The 15,876-nt window shown below is 39.8% G+C and overlaps 1 protein-coding gene across 5 annotated transcripts in view; it reads right to left on the reverse strand.

Annotated features, from left to right (window-relative positions):
• LOC133602357 (phosphatidylcholine translocator ABCB4-like) overlaps positions 1-15,876 on the reverse strand; it is a 158,903-nt gene that overhangs the window by 128,443 nt on the left and 14,584 nt on the right. For 4 of the 5 annotated variants that reach the window (XM_061955550.1, XM_061955525.1, XM_061955533.1 and 1 more), the window contains exon 2: positions 6,813-6,916. The exons of the other annotated variant lie outside the window; for it this stretch is intronic. The gene's annotated coding sequence lies outside the window, so the exon portion shown is untranslated. The remainder of the gene's footprint in view (positions 1-6,812; positions 6,917-15,876) is intronic. 5 annotated transcript variants of the gene reach the window in all.

Genomic DNA, 15,876 nt, shown 5'->3' on the forward strand with positions numbered 1-15,876 from the left:
GAACATTTTTCCTGACCTGGAAAAATAATTTTTGTGCATAAGGCAGTTAAGGCCCAAATGTAGTATATCTTCTGATGAGACCTGCTAGATATTAAGTACTAAGCAAACATACAGTATACATACAGTACTTAAGGCGAAGATGAACCATACAGGATACAAATAATAACAGCTGTCTGTGTGTCTGTTCGTCTTGTCAAAGTCCTCCTATCCTGTATAGGCCTAAGGCATGTGTGTGTTGTAGAAGGTCATATTGGTCAACATGTCAGTTAGTGGCTATTGTGTTCTTGAAGTCGAGAGTGCATTAGTACTCCAAACCATGTTAATCACAATATACAATTGTAAAACTGAATATATAGTGGGAGTGTTGCCAAGTGCGCAGGAACAAGTATATACGTAAAAGGGTTAAAACAACAATTATTGTGTTGAAATTGTCTTTCTGGTTTTGACTGCTGAGGTCAAAAAGGTCAAATTCTAAGTAATTTGATGTAAAGCATTCTATATGTCTCTATTGTGTATTGTAGTGATGGTGTGTTTGGCTATTAGAGTTTGATTTACCTTTAGTTAGCTGTCAGCGTTTTGTTTATGTCTATGTTCGTCTCCTGTTGTGTGTGAATTAAATAGACTACAATATAACAATATAACAATGTTACGTTTAAGACATATGGATTCTAGGTGTGATCATAACATCATTAGAAAAGCAAGACTTCCCGTTTGTGGTTCACCATGCATTCAGTTACTAACTATAATTAATGACAGGAACACAATGAATAAAGATACATGATAATTCCAATAGTTATCAGTTAGCTTTAGTAAACAACATTTTGATAAGATAATGCTAGTGGTAAAACGTAAGAAAATAAAGGCACACTTTTATTTTGAAGATGATCATGCATGAACAGGAAGTCACTGAAGTACCTTATTTTTCGGACTATAAGTCGCATTTTTTTTCATAGTTTGGCCGGGGGTGCGTCTTATACTCAGGAGTGACATATGTGTGAAATGATTAACACATTAGCGTAAAATATCAAATAATATTATTTATCTCATTCACGTAAGAGACTAGACATATAAGATTTAATGGGATTTAGCGATTAGGAGTGGCAGATTGTTTGGTAAACGTATAGCATGTTCTATATGTTATAGTTATTTGAATGACTCTTATCATAATATGTTATGTAAACATACCAGGCACGTTCTCAGTTGGTTATTTATGCCTCATTTAACGTACACTTATTCAGCCTGTTGTTCACTATTCTTTATTTATTTTAAATTGCCTTTCAAATGTCTATTTTTGGTGTTGGCTTTTATCAAATACATTTCCCCCAAAAATGCGACTTATACTCCAGTGCGACTTATATGTGTTTTTTTCCTTCTTTATTATGCATTTTCGGCAGGTGCGACTTATACTCCGGTGCGACTTATACTCCAAAAAATACGGTAAGCTTAAGTATGTCTAGACATAATTCTGTAGTGTAGGTAATTAAAGGTCTATGGACCACAGCGTTTAAGAGACACAGGCGCATTATTCATTACAATTAGTACATTTAAATAATGTACTGGGCGAGCAGTACTATTTCTTATTTGGAGCAGCGACACGCGTGTGGACACACACAGTAACACTACAGTTTGCTTTAAATATTTTGAAGTAAGGATTAAAATAGAAAAAAAGGAGTTGAAGGAATGACTCGTCTTTTGTTGTCAAAGCAAAGTTTGATTTTAGAGAGGAAATAGAGAGGAATAATGGAATGTTCCCTATGGGGTTTAAAAATCATCGTTTAGTTAGTTATCATTTTAGTTATACTAAAAGCCTTCCACATAGAGGAAAGCATGTAGGTGGCATGTCAGTGTGCTAGTTGGAGACATGCTTTTAGATGTCAATAATAATAAATACATAAGGACTTTGGGGGGGGGGGATTGGTTCAACTTTACCTGCGATGCGGTGGCAACTTATCCAGGGTGTACCCTGCCTTCCGCCCGAATGCAGCTGAGATAGGCTCCAGCACCCCCCACCACCCCAAAAGGGACAGGCGGTAGAAAATGGATGGATGGTTCAACTTTTATCAGGTGAATTAATGTATTGATTTTGAAAATCATATACAGGAGGCCTAACAACAATAGTAGGAACATTTCGTCTAACGAGACAGCAGTGATAACAGAAATTACATCTTTATTTACAGCTGTATAGACACATCAAATGCTCTCAAGTATTTATTTTCGGCTAATCTGTTAATGGAATAAGTAAAGTGTTAATTAGTACAGAAGGTGTGATTTACAAATAGAATGATTTTGCTTTGCACTGTTTAAAACTATAGGACTTAAAATTTCCAGGTCAAATATTCCCATCATTACAGAGGGGACATTTGCCTTCAAAAAAAGCAGGAAAAAGATTCTTCTCTTGCTGTGTGTGTGCCCACAGGAAGCATGTTTTACATCCTATTACCCTTACCCAAGGAACGTAGAGAGGAGACTGGGACTCAAGTTTTCTAACGTGTGGCTGGAAGGTCAGCGGCAGCTCGCAGCTAATTTTTTAAAGATAAAACTAGTAAAGAATGATGGGAAAAAATTAAGGAAAAGTAAATTTAGAGCAATTGGGAAAAAGAGCATTAATGCTTCCCGAAATCAGGGATGTGAGCACAGTTTGAGGAAAAAAAGAGGAAAATTTAGGAAAAAAAGACGAAAATTGAGAAAAAAGAGGAACATTTCTTTCAGCAGGAAGTGCTACCACGCAAACACTGAAAGATCATTTTTTAAATCAAAATGACATTTCCTGCAATTGGGTGTATTTCTACAATATATTTTACCTTTAGATTTGTTCTCATCTACCAACCTCTTTTGGCTGTCTTTTTGACAATTAAATGTCTCATGTAATGTACCACAGAATCTTTACTTTTTTTGGTGGATAATTTTCTGTGTGGAGTTTGCATGTCTTCCCCGTGACTACGTGGGTTCTGTTGATTGGCAACACTAAATGGTCCCTAGCGTGTGAATGTGAGTGTGAATGTTGTCTGTCTATCTGTGTTGGCCCTGCGATGAGGTGGTGACTTGTCCAGGGTGTACCCAGCCTTCCACCCGAATGCAGCTGAGATAGGCTCCAGCACCCCCTGTGACCCCAAAAAAAGGGACAAGCGGTAGAAAATGGATGGATGGAATTTACTAACATTATCATCATAGAAAATGAAATTTAAAATGTTATAACATGCACGCAAAGAATTCAGATTTGTCAACTATATAGTGTGGCCACGCCCCCTTGGGTAACATACGTCTGTTGTTGTGACCTCTGGTCACAATCCGTCACGTTAAAAATATACCTTCTTGCTGGCTACTAATAAATAGTCTAGAACTACAACTGCTTCGGGACTAAGTGTTCAGATTGTAATCATCTAAATATAACTCGCAGCCAAGTGGACATTGGTCAACGTTGCGGCTTGGAGAGCAAACGGAGGCGACAACAAGTAAGCTAGTGAGATGGTTAGATCCTGATCGTCTCTCTGTCCTGCAACTCAGTGCGGTGTTTAGGTAAGAGGAACAGCAAGTACCTGCGGCGGAAGCAGGCGTTCAACAAATTTAGTTAGGATCGTATTTTTATTGATTTTTTATGTAAAAAAAAACGGAATTGATATTTTTCACGCAAAATTTAATGTTTAAAAACATGGGTTGTTGCGGAAATTTTACATGTCTGAAGATGTTTAGTTGTGTACATTGAACATACAGGCTGTACGTTCTTAGAAGAATACAACACGGAGATTTTTTTTTTACGGTGCGTTCAAGGAACGCTTACAGCCAAAAATAATAATAGTAGATTTTAATTGTTACGCACTTTTCATCTGAATAATTCTTAAAGTGCTGCAGTACAAACCAATATTTAAAACAATTAAAGCTTAGCCAATAAAGATAAAACATAAGATTAAAACACTATCAGTGAAGAACAGTGTTGGGACTAACTTACTGTAACGCCGTTAGTTTCGGCGGTAACTCGGCGTTATTTTTTATATTCAGTAACTCAGTTACCGTTACTACATGATGCATTACTGCGTTATTTTACGTTATTTTTTATGTAGTATCGGTTAGAAACAGAAAATCTGAGTGTGATTTATTGGAGCGCTGCAGTGTCGTGCTTCTGATTCTTCTTGTGTCACAAGCCGGAGAAGAGAGACGTTGTGTGTGTCTGGGAGTGGGTGTGGGGAGGGAGGGAAGGGGGGCGTGTCTGATCATGGCGGAGCTGCAGTAGAGTTTGTTAACATGTAGATATTCTCTTTGTCGAGCACAAAGAAAAGAACATTTTAGTTAAATGTAAGTTGTGTCTTGGATCAAAGATCCCATCTACTGCCCAAAACAGCAATTCAAATCTGCTGAAACAGCTACAAAAGCAACATGCTTCGACGAAGCTTGTAAAGAGTGACACAGACTCCGATGCCACTTCACCTCCACCACCACCACTTAAGGATTAACTCTGCCTTTGCTCATCATTCAGCACTGAAGGTACACACTCTGTCACTTCTCTTATATACTCTTTAATTCTAGACTTCTAGAGTGTTTGATTATCACATCACTCTAAATGTATAGACTATAAAGTTCACAAACATAAAGAGGGATGCTAGTGGGCTCGGCCAATCTTTCCTTTTCTCTATACTAAAACTGAGGAAATGTGTAGTGTTCTGGGCTTCAGACATGCTTTTGTAGTGTTCTGGGCTTCAGACATGATTTTGTTTCAGAATTCTATTTTGTGACATAATAATTTTCTATCCATACAGAAGAAGAGGCATACATTAAATCTATTGAGCTTATAAGGAATTTTTGATTAAACTTCAAATATCAATTGCGCAACCTATTACAGGATCATAAAGACTCATCTGACTCAGGCTGCATAATTATGGCTACAATAACAATCATAATCATTCTTATCAATATTGAAATTACAATGATTAATCATGAATATTCATTATATTGGGAAAAACGTAATATTTCCCACAGGTCGAGATTGTGATGTCATCAGGTAATTTGTATTAAATAGTCTATTAAAAGAGCTAAAAAAAAGTATCTTTATATTTAAGACCAATATTTGTGTTTGTGTTCATTAATATTATTAAAATGTATTTGTTTTCTTATTACATAATGCCCTTAGCTCTATTTTTTGTGTAAATTTCACTCCTTTGCGTCTGCCTTACAATACGAAGGTCCTGAGTAGTCGTGAGTTCAATCTTTCTGTGTGGAGTTTGCATGTCCTCCCCGTGACTGCGTGGGTTCCCTCCGGGTACTCCGGCTTCCTCCCACCTCCAAAGACATGCACCTGGGGATAGGTTGATTGGCAACACTAAATTGGCCCTAGTGTGTGAATGTGAGTGTGAATGTTGTCTGTCTATCAGTGTTGGCCCTGCGATGAGGTGGCGACTTGTCCAGGGTGTACCCCGCTTTCCGCCCGATTGTAGCTGAGATAGGCTCCAGCACCCTCCGCGACCCCGAAGGGAATAAGCGGTAAAAAATGGATGGATGGATGGATGGATGTTTTTTAATTAGCTTGTTTGTAACTAATTGCTTTGTAATTTATTTACTTAGACTTCAGGGGTATTCGGACCCAAGAGTAATATTGTCAGTTTAATTACATAGCATGAATGTAGAACTATACCACTGCCCCATACGTCTTCAGCTTGATTTGTATGAATTACTCTGAATTTTAAGTGCGGTGGAAATGCAAACCATACAGGGCAATAGGAACCTTTCAGTTACAGGGACTTAAGTCACCGGAAATGAAAAAGTTCCTGGAATTTTGCTGGAAAAGGGGCTATTCTTAATGATAGCAACCCTAAAAAACATCAACCTCTTAGTGGAGGTAATAAATGCAGCTTGCCTTGTAACATATAGTGACACTTCTTAACTCGACACCAAACATGTTGCCTAATGTACAGTATTGCTGGGTTGCATATGACGTCACATTCGGCTTACATCTAGCACATTGAATATGCATGGTGGTTAAGCCAGCATCAGTTTTTCATGGGTACTAGGCACCATTTAGACTTTTTTTTTTAAAGAACACTGCCCTATGATTGTGTTGTTTTCAGCTGTACGAACCAATTAAATCGCGAAAAGGATAAACATTTCTTCGGGTTCCTCGAGCGTTTAATCAAAAAGGGTGAAAGAGGGCAAGATTTTACAAAAGACGACGACAAAAGTAGCAGGCATTCCAGTCCAAGGGAGCAGAGTCACAGAATGCATGAGTTTGCAGTGATTACCGGTACTTCATTTAACGTTTAGTATTTCCCATTTAAGTATTATCTTGATATCAATTGTATTTTTTTAAACGCATTTTTACTATGAATGTTTCGTAAAGCACCAACTTGGCGAGTCTAAATAAAAGAAAGCAAATGTGAGCAAAACCTAAGAGAGTTAAGCTTTTACCAAAGGCAGCAATCATAAATTAAGCTTTCAGCACATACATTACGTTGAAATCTATTGTTATATTTTGGTAAAGACGAGGAAAAACACACATACTCGCTCGAAAACGGTGCGTGCAACAAACATGGTTGTAAATGCTAAGTCAATTCATGAAATGCGACCTTACCTGAGCAAAAACAATGCCTATTTATCCGGGATAGCCCTGATACCAATTTCCTTGACGCAGACATACACAAACAGGTTGTAGACATCCATGCTTTTCTAAGTTTTAATCTGTTTTGTCGTGTAGAAAGACATCTGGAGCACCAAATCGACATGCATGGGAATGCGACCAGCGGATAATCCTAATATCATTCGATAAATCTTTTTTTGATAAAGTGTAGGGATCTATTCCATTCCATTGTTAGATTTTTTGCTCGTACCTGCTTTTTGCAAGATCTTGGCCTCCTACGTACTCAGATAGTTTGCACGCTGCTTGCTGCACAACGCCATCTTGGCTTGGTTGGACACCACTGTTTTTCACTTCCTGGAAGAAGTCACATGTCGGAATACAAGCAATAGGGTGAGGTCATAAGGTACACAACATATAGACCAGGGGTGTCAAACTAATTTTAGCTCAGGGGATGCATGGAGGAAAATCCGGACAGGTAAAATCATGGCATAACAACTTAAAAATACAACTACAGTGTGACAAATTCAGACTGTTTCTTTGTTTTACTTTGGCCCAAAATAGAACAAGCACATTCTGAAAATATCAAAATGAATCCCTCTTGACAAAACAGTTCAAGTTAGTTGAAAATTCAGAGGAAAAAACTGGAGCATTAACAAAAACCCAATGAAGAACACAATGAACTTCACATTTGTCTCAGTGTATCTACAAAGCCATTAAACTTTAAGTCACAGCCTATCTGGTATTAAACAAAATACAAAATAAATAATATAATAATAACTCTTCTAGGTATTTAAATACCTCAGTTGTTATTTACACATATTAACCCTGTGCTAACTCAACAAACTATACAAACTGAGGTAGAAACTATTCAAGAGGGTTGAGTTACTCCCTGCCTTGTGGGCATCATTGTATATTGATACACAAATAAAAGTTGTGCAACAAACCAAATGTATGAACTTAAAAGACTGACAGTATTGCAGTAAATTACAGACTGCTCACTTTCTTTAAATTTCCACAGGACACAATCATTTTCACAGTTCTACATCAAGGTGCAATGTCTCCTGCAGCATTTTAAATGGGGTTGCCGATTGTTTATTTTACTCCTGAAACCAGGCATCTTTTAGTGTTCTGAAGTGCATCAATATCAGCTATCACATCTTGAGTGGCAGACAATTTCAGAATGTTATTCAAGTGCTTGCGCGTAAGCCTTGTGTGTAGCTTTGTTTTATTGATGCTCATCAGAGAAAACATGATCACAAATAAATGTGGTTTCCCATTCACTTACGTTAATAAATAGGAGAATAATGTTTTCTTGGAACACTCTGCGTCCACTTTCCTCTTTTTTGACAGAGACATTTTGTGGAAACGAGGGTGCCAAAGCACAATATGTTAGACGCGAAGACGTAAAACGGCAGATTTTACATCAAGTCGAGGGGAAAAAGCCGCAGCCCCGCTTTGCTCTGTACCTCTTGCTTGGTATACTTGCTCGGTTCCAACATTTGCTTTCCTAACATAATTGCTATTGTGACATCCAGTGAACTCATCTCGCGGGCTGGATTAAACCCGTTCGGCCGCGGGCCGCATTTTTGGCATCCCTGGTATAGACCATACTAACAGTAACACACCATGACATCAATGAATTCCAAACTACATGCAGTGATTGACTGTAAATTGTTTTCATCAGTCTTAAAAATTACAATATCTACTTTGAACAAATAGAAAACCCAAAACCAGTGAAGTTGGCATGTTGTGTAATTCGTACATAAAAACAGAATACAATGATTTGCAAATCCTTTTCAACTTATAGTCAATTGAATACACTGCAAAGACAAAATATTTAATGTTGGAACTGAGAAACCTAATTTTTTTTGCAAATAATCATTAACTTAGAATTGAATGGCAGCAACACATTGCAAAAAAGTTGGCACAGGGGCATTTTTACCACTGTGTTACATGGCCTTTCCTTTTAACAACACTCAGTAAACGTTTGGGAACTGAGGAGACCAATTTTTTTAAGCTTTTCAGGTGGAATTTTTTCCCATTCTTGCTTGATGTACAGCTTGAGTTGTTCAACAGTCCTGGGTTTCCATTGTGGTATTTTAGGCTTTATATTGCGCCACACATTTTCAATGGGAGACAGGTCTGGACTACAGGCAGGCCAGTCTAGTACCCGCACTCTTTTACTATGAAGCCACGCTGTTGTAACACGTGGCTTGGCATTGTCTTGCTGAAATAAGATGGGGCATCCATGATAACGTTGCTTGGATGGAAACATATGTTGCTCCAAAACCTGTATGTACCTTTCAGCATGAATGGTGCCTTCACAGATGTGTAAGTTACCCATGCCTTGGGCACCTCATACCATCACAGATGCTGGCTTTTGAACTTTGCGCCGAGAACAGTCCTCTTTGGTCCAGAGGACACGACGTCCACCATACTTGCCAACTCCATACTTGCCAACCTTGAGACCTCCGATTTCGGGAGGTGGGGGGAGGGGGAGGGGCGGGGGCGTGGTTAAGAGGGGAGGAGTATATTTACAGCTAGAATTCACCAAGTCAAGTATTTCATATATAATAAAATAAATAAATATATATATATATATATATATATATATATATATATATATATAATACATACTTGACTTTCAGTGAATTCTAGCTATATATATATATTTATTTTATTATATATATATATATGTATATATAAATAAAAGAAATACTTGAATTTCAGTGTTCATTTATTTACACATATACACACACATAACACTCATTTACTCATTGTTGAGTTAAGGGTTGAATTGTCCATCCTTGTTCTATTCTCTGTCACTATTTTTCTAACCATGCTGAATCTGATGATGCATTGATGTGTGGCACGCACAAAAGTGCTTTCATCAAATGCATTAGAGTCTGGAATCTTCCATCTCTCCCTAGCATGGCCCAAAACCGGTCAATCTTTGCTTCCTGAGGAAGATCTTCAGTGTCAAGCACTTGGTAGTCCACTACTTCTTCCCGTAGGCTATCCAGGTCCAATCGCAGCTGCGGCTTGGAACTTACAAGCTGTTATGAGAGTAGCGTATGTGTGTGTGTGGCCCTTTAATAGGTGAGCATGTGAGGTGAGTGACGTCAGTGAGTGTGAGAAGAGAGGGAGTGGTAGCATGAGTGCGGGCGAGGACTAGTTTGTTTTGTGTTGATTGGCTGTGTGCAAGCAACCAATAAAGCAAGATTTGCAACTAATCGCCGGACTCAGGCAGGAAAGGTGCAACAAAGCGTATTTCTTCATCTTACTCGTCGTCGGCGTCGCCATGGCTGTATCTTCCTCGTTCTTCTGCTTCGTCTCCTTGTTGTGTGCGCAGTTGTGCACTGCACTCTCTAAAAGCCGTATATGTTATTGATGTTATAGATGGCAGTATTGTTCTGTTTAAGAGTGTCACAACATTGCTGTTTACGGCAGACAAACTGCTTTACGGTAGACAAAAACATGACTGTTGTTGTTGTGTGTTGTTACCGCGCTGGGAGGACATTAATGAAACTGCCTAACAATAAACCCACATAAGAAACCAAAAACTTGCCCTCGATCATTCTACAGTTATAATGTGTTTGGGCAGGCACACTGCTTATATCGTGGGAAAGCGGACTCAGGTCCGCATGGAGCTGGAGGGGGCGTGGCCTCCAGCTCCGCCTGAATTTCGGGAGATTTTCGGGAGAAAATTTGTCCCGGGAGGTTTTCGGGAGAGGCGCTGAATTTCGGGAGTCTCCCGGAAAAGTATGCCACCCTCACGAATTTTACGGGAGACTCCCGAATTTCAGTGCCTCTACCAAACATCTCCCGGGACAACCATTCTCTCGAAAATCTCCCGATTTCCAGCCGGACAACTATATTTGGGGCGTGCCTTAAAGGCACTGCCTTTAGCGTCGTCTCTCACCTGAAAAGGAGACTATTATATATGTCTCCGTTATCCATAAAGTAGGCAGGCACGGAGCTATTTCTCAGCATGTGTTTATTCCAGCCGGCACGTTAATACTGTAGCGGCTGGCTACGGGGTGTTAGCCAATGACTGTGGCTGGGGGGCGGGACTTCCGGGAGAGATAGGGAAGTGACGTTGTTAATAGGAAGTGGGTGTTCGAGTTTTGCCTGGAAAAGGGATAGACACACATTGGAGCTGTTGTGTGGTTGAATCACATCTTGTGCAATAAATACAAGACAAACAAAGAGGTCATATGAGCCTCCATTCCTGGGATAATTACAATACACTGACACACAACATCCGGATTCCCATCATGCATTGCTTCAAAACTACGGCACGTTGTAATATCCAAAATTGCCACCCGGACAACAATATTGGGGGCGTGCCTTAAAGGCACTGCCTTTAGCATCGTCTCTCACCTGAAAAGAAGACTATTATATACTGTATGTCTATGTTATCCATAGGTTTATCTATTACCCATAACACGGTGGCCGAATGGATATAGTCCCTCATGAACGGTCAGAGAAGCACATGCATGTTAACTAAAACGTAAATTCACTATAAGTATATATAAGTATATATATGTATATATATATATGTGTATATATATATATATATACATATATACATATATAAGAGAAATACTTTAATTTCAGTGAATTGTAGCTATAAATATACTCCTCCCCCTTAAACCCCCCCCCCCCCCCCCGAACCCGCCTACCCCTCCACGCCCCCAAACTCCCGAATTCAGAGGTCTCAAGGTTGGCAAGTATGACGTCCACAGTTTCCAAAAACAATTTGAAATGTGGACTCGTCAGACCACAGAACACTTCTCCCCTTTGCATCAGTCCATCTATGATAAGCTCGGGCCCAGCGAAGTCGGCGGCGTTTCTGAGTGTTGTTGATAAATGGCTTTCGCTTTGCATAGTAGAGCTTTAACTTGCACTTACAGATGTAGCGACAAACTGTAGTTAATGACAGTGGTTTTCTGAAGTGTTCCTGAGCCCATGTGATGATATCCTTCACACACTGAGGGATCGTAGGTCCGTAAAATTATCGCTTACGTGCAGTGATTTCTCACCCTTTCAGAAAAAAAGAGGAACACTGAGGAAAAAAAGAGGAACAGTTCTATCAGCATGAAGTGCTGCTATGCAAATGTCCTAAGAAAATGTAGAAAATCATGTGCATTTCTACACTTTTTTTACTTTTAGATTTATTCTCATCTACCGACATCTTTTGGCTGCCTTTTGGAGACATGTTCCATGTAATGTACCAAAGAATATTTAGTTTCCTTAGTAGATCATTTTACTGACATTGTCATTGAAAATGTAATGTAAAATGTGTATAACATCCAAGCAAAGAACGTTTCTCATTTGGCAACTCTATCCATTAGCCACACCCCTTTGGGTAATTTACTTCCCATGACTTGACCTCTGTTTACAGTCACGTCAAAAATATACCTGCTCTCTGGCTACCAATAAATAATCTAGCACTACAACTGGTTCGGATATAACAGTGTTCGTATTATAATGATCCAGATACGATTAGCTGCAAAGTGGACAGCCGTCAACGTTGTGGCTCGGACAGCGAACGGAGGCAACAACAAGTAAGCTAGCTAGATGGTTAGCTAACTCGAGAGCTTGTTTCGGTGCTTATTTCTTCTATTTATTTTGGAGCACTGAAACAAGCTTTCTAGTTAGCTAACCATCTAGCTAGCTTACGGTACTTGTTGTTGCCTCCGTTCGCTATTAGAGCCAAAACATTGACGGCTGTCTACTTTTCTACTAATCATATTAGCTTGTCCTGCAACTCTGTGCAGTGTTTAGGCAAGAGGAACAGCTAGTACCTGCGGCTGAGGAGAGCGTTAAAACATTTTTTGGGGATTTATTTTTATTGATATTTCATCAAAAAAAGACAGAAATTATGATTTGACGCAAAAATTACTGTCTAAAAACGCAGACTTGTATTATATAATAATAATATAATATGCACAAAGAAAAAGGTTGAGCCGTTGCTACTACTAGTAATTAATAATTGAACTTTTACTTTTTATGTTTATGTGCTGTGCAGTAAGACAAGTTAATAATTAAAAGCAAGATAAAACGAGACACCGTCAATAAAACCAGAGCCCGTCAATTTAAAAACAAATATTAAATAAAAGAAGAGATTATACAACTATCTTGCAGGTTTAGAATCCAAGGAGTAAAATGTGTTTTAAGAAGTAATTGAAAAGTAATTATAGAAAGGGACATCCTGATCACCAAAGGGGTATGCTGCAAAGCTTTGAGCAAAGATAGAAAAAATGTGATCCCTTCTGGATCTTAATCTAGTCGTGAGGACGGAAAGAAGAAATTGATCAGCGAACCCCAGTGAATGCGTGAGGCTGTAGATTTTCAAGAGGTCAAAAATATATTGAGGTGATGATGCATTAGGAGAGTTAAAAACCAACAATACAATTTTAAAATACATTTTAAAGTGAACTGGTAACCGATTGATATGTTAAAATGGTAATTAGTTTACCTTTTGGTAATCGTTAAAAAGCAAGTAGCAGCGATTTTTACTGACGTAAACGTTCACTCCCACATAAAGGGAATTGCAGTAGTGTAAACATGATGAAAATAAAATTTAAAAAAATAACAATAAAAGCTGGTTTGATGTTAGCGTAACAGTCTAAGATGAAAAAAAATACAATAAATAAGTTAATTTGTCAAACTTAAAACCAAGATTTTGACTGTGTGCATAAAATGAGTAAGCAAGGAGTCCAGGCCCCTAGGGCAGTGATTTTCAAACTGTGGTATGTGTACCACAACTTAGTCATGTATAAAGAGAGTATGACCAACTAAACAACAGGCGCCATTATTGCTACCAAGGAAGTGTGCGGCTGTGCCCCCATTCAAACAATTGCTGTCATTTTGACATTACATTTTCTGACCGGGTCACCCTTGGGCAAGGTGTAGCACCCGAATGCCCCCCCCATCAGGGTTACTATACCCCCCATGAAAAAAACGAAGAGAAGATGCGTTACCCGGCCCGGAGGAAGACCGGGGCCCTCCTCCGGAGCTAGGCCCGGAGGCAGGGCTCGTCAACGGAGCCCGGCCGGGCACAGCCCGAAGAAGCTACATGGACACACCATCTTCTCCGCCACGTGGGCCCACCACCCGCAGTTGGAACCAGTGGGGTCGGGTGCGCTGCCAAGTGGAGGGCAGTGAAAGTGGAGGCTCCAGACGGACCAATTCGGGGCAGCAGAGGCTGACTTTCGGGACGTGGAACGTCTCTACGCTGGTGGGGAAGGAGCCTGAGCTGGTACGAAAGGTGGAGCGCTACCGGTTGGATCTGGTGGGGCTTACCTCTACGCATAGCAAGGGCTCTGAAACCACACTCCTGGACAAGGGATGGACCTTGTTCACTTCTGGAGTTGCTCAGGGTGTGAGGGCACAGGCGGGTGTGGGGATACTCACAAGTCCCCGGCTGAGTGCCTGTACGTTGGAGTTCACCCCAGTGGACAAGAGGGTCGCCTCCCTTCGCCTTACGGTTGGAGGGGGAAAACTCTGACTGTTGTTTGTGCGTACGCACCAAACAAGAGTTCAGAGTATTTGGCCTTCTTGGATACCTTGCATGGGGTCCTGCATGGGGCGCCGGCAGGGGATTCCATAGTCTTGCTGGGGGACTTCAACGCGCACGTGGGCAATGACAGTGATACTTTGACTGGCGTGATCAGGAGACACGGTCTCCCTGATCTGAACCTGAGTGGTGGATTGTTATTGGACTTCTGTGCTAGTCACAGACTTGCGATAACAAACACCATGTTCAAGCATAAGGATGCTCATAGGTGTACCTGGTACCAGAGCATCCTAGGCCAAAAATCAATGATCGATTTTGTAATCGTATCAGCTGATCTGAGGCCGTATGTTTTGAACACTCGGGTGAAGAGAGGGGCTGAACTGTCAACTGATCACCATCTGGTGGTGAGTTGGGTCAGATGGCAGGGGTAACCTCTGGACTGACCTGGCAAATCCAAGCGTATAGTGCGGGTGAACTGGGAACGTTTGAAAGAGTCCTCTGTCCGGAAGGACTTCAACTCACACCTCTGGCGGGACTTCTCTGCCATCCCTGTGGAGGTTGGGGTCAGTGAACAGGAATGGGCAATGTTCAAATTCTCTATTGCTAAAGCTGCAGCTGCGAGCTGTGGCCAGAAGGTCTTAGGTGCCTCAAGGGGCGGTAACCCTCGAACACCCTGGTGGACAGTGGTGGTCAGGGAAGCTGTCCGACTGAAGAAGGAGTCCTACCGGGGTATGTTATCCCAGGAGACTCCGGAGGCAGTTGCAAGGTACCGACAGGCCCAAAGGGCAGCGGCCGTGGCTGTGGACGAGGCTAAGCAGAGGGTGTGGGAGCAGTTCGGGGAATCCATGGATAATCCGCGGACTCCGCGGTTGTGCCCGCAAACCGCGCATCTCTAATATGTATACATATATATACATATATATATATATGTATGTATATAAACATACATATATATGTATACATATATATACATATATATATATATGTATGTATATATACATTATATATGTATACATATAAATATATATACATATATTTATATATGTGTGTGTGTATATATATATATATACATATGTATGTATATATATACATACATATATATATGTATGTATATATACATACATATATATGTATACATATATATATATATATATATATACATACTAGGGCTGTGAATCTTTGGGTGTCCCACGATTCGATTCAATATCAATTCTTGGGGTCACGATTTGATTCAAAATCGATTTTCTTTTTCAATTCAACATGATTCTCGATACAAAAATGATTTTTTCCCGATTCAAAACGATTCTGTATTCATTCAATACATAGGATTTCAGCAGTCTGCTGACATGCAAGCAGAGTAGTAGATTTTTGTAAAAAGCTTTTATAATTGTAAAGGACAATGTTTTATCAACTGATTGCAATTATGTAAACTGGTTTTGACTATTAAATGAACCAAAAATATGACTTATTTTATCTTTGTGAAAATATTGGACACAGTGTGTTGTCAAGCTTATGAGATGCGATGCAAGTGTAAGCCACTTTGTTGTTCCTTTTTTTTTTTATTTATAAATGTCTAATGATAATGTCAATGAGGGATTTTTAATCACTGCTGTGTTGAAATTGTAACTAATATTGATACTGTTGTTGATAATATTCATTTTTGTTTCACTACTTTTGGTTTGTTCTGTGTCGTGTTTGTGTCTCCTCTCAATTGCTCGGTTTATTGCAGTTTGTTGCTGGGTCGGGTTTGGTTTTGGAATTGGATTGCATTGTTATGGTATTGCTGTGT

Source organism: Nerophis lumbriciformis, linkage group LG04, assembly GCF_033978685.3.
Source record: "Nerophis lumbriciformis linkage group LG04, RoL_Nlum_v2.1, whole genome shotgun sequence".
Classification (NCBI taxonomy): domain Eukaryota; kingdom Metazoa; phylum Chordata; class Actinopteri; order Syngnathiformes; family Syngnathidae; genus Nerophis; species Nerophis lumbriciformis.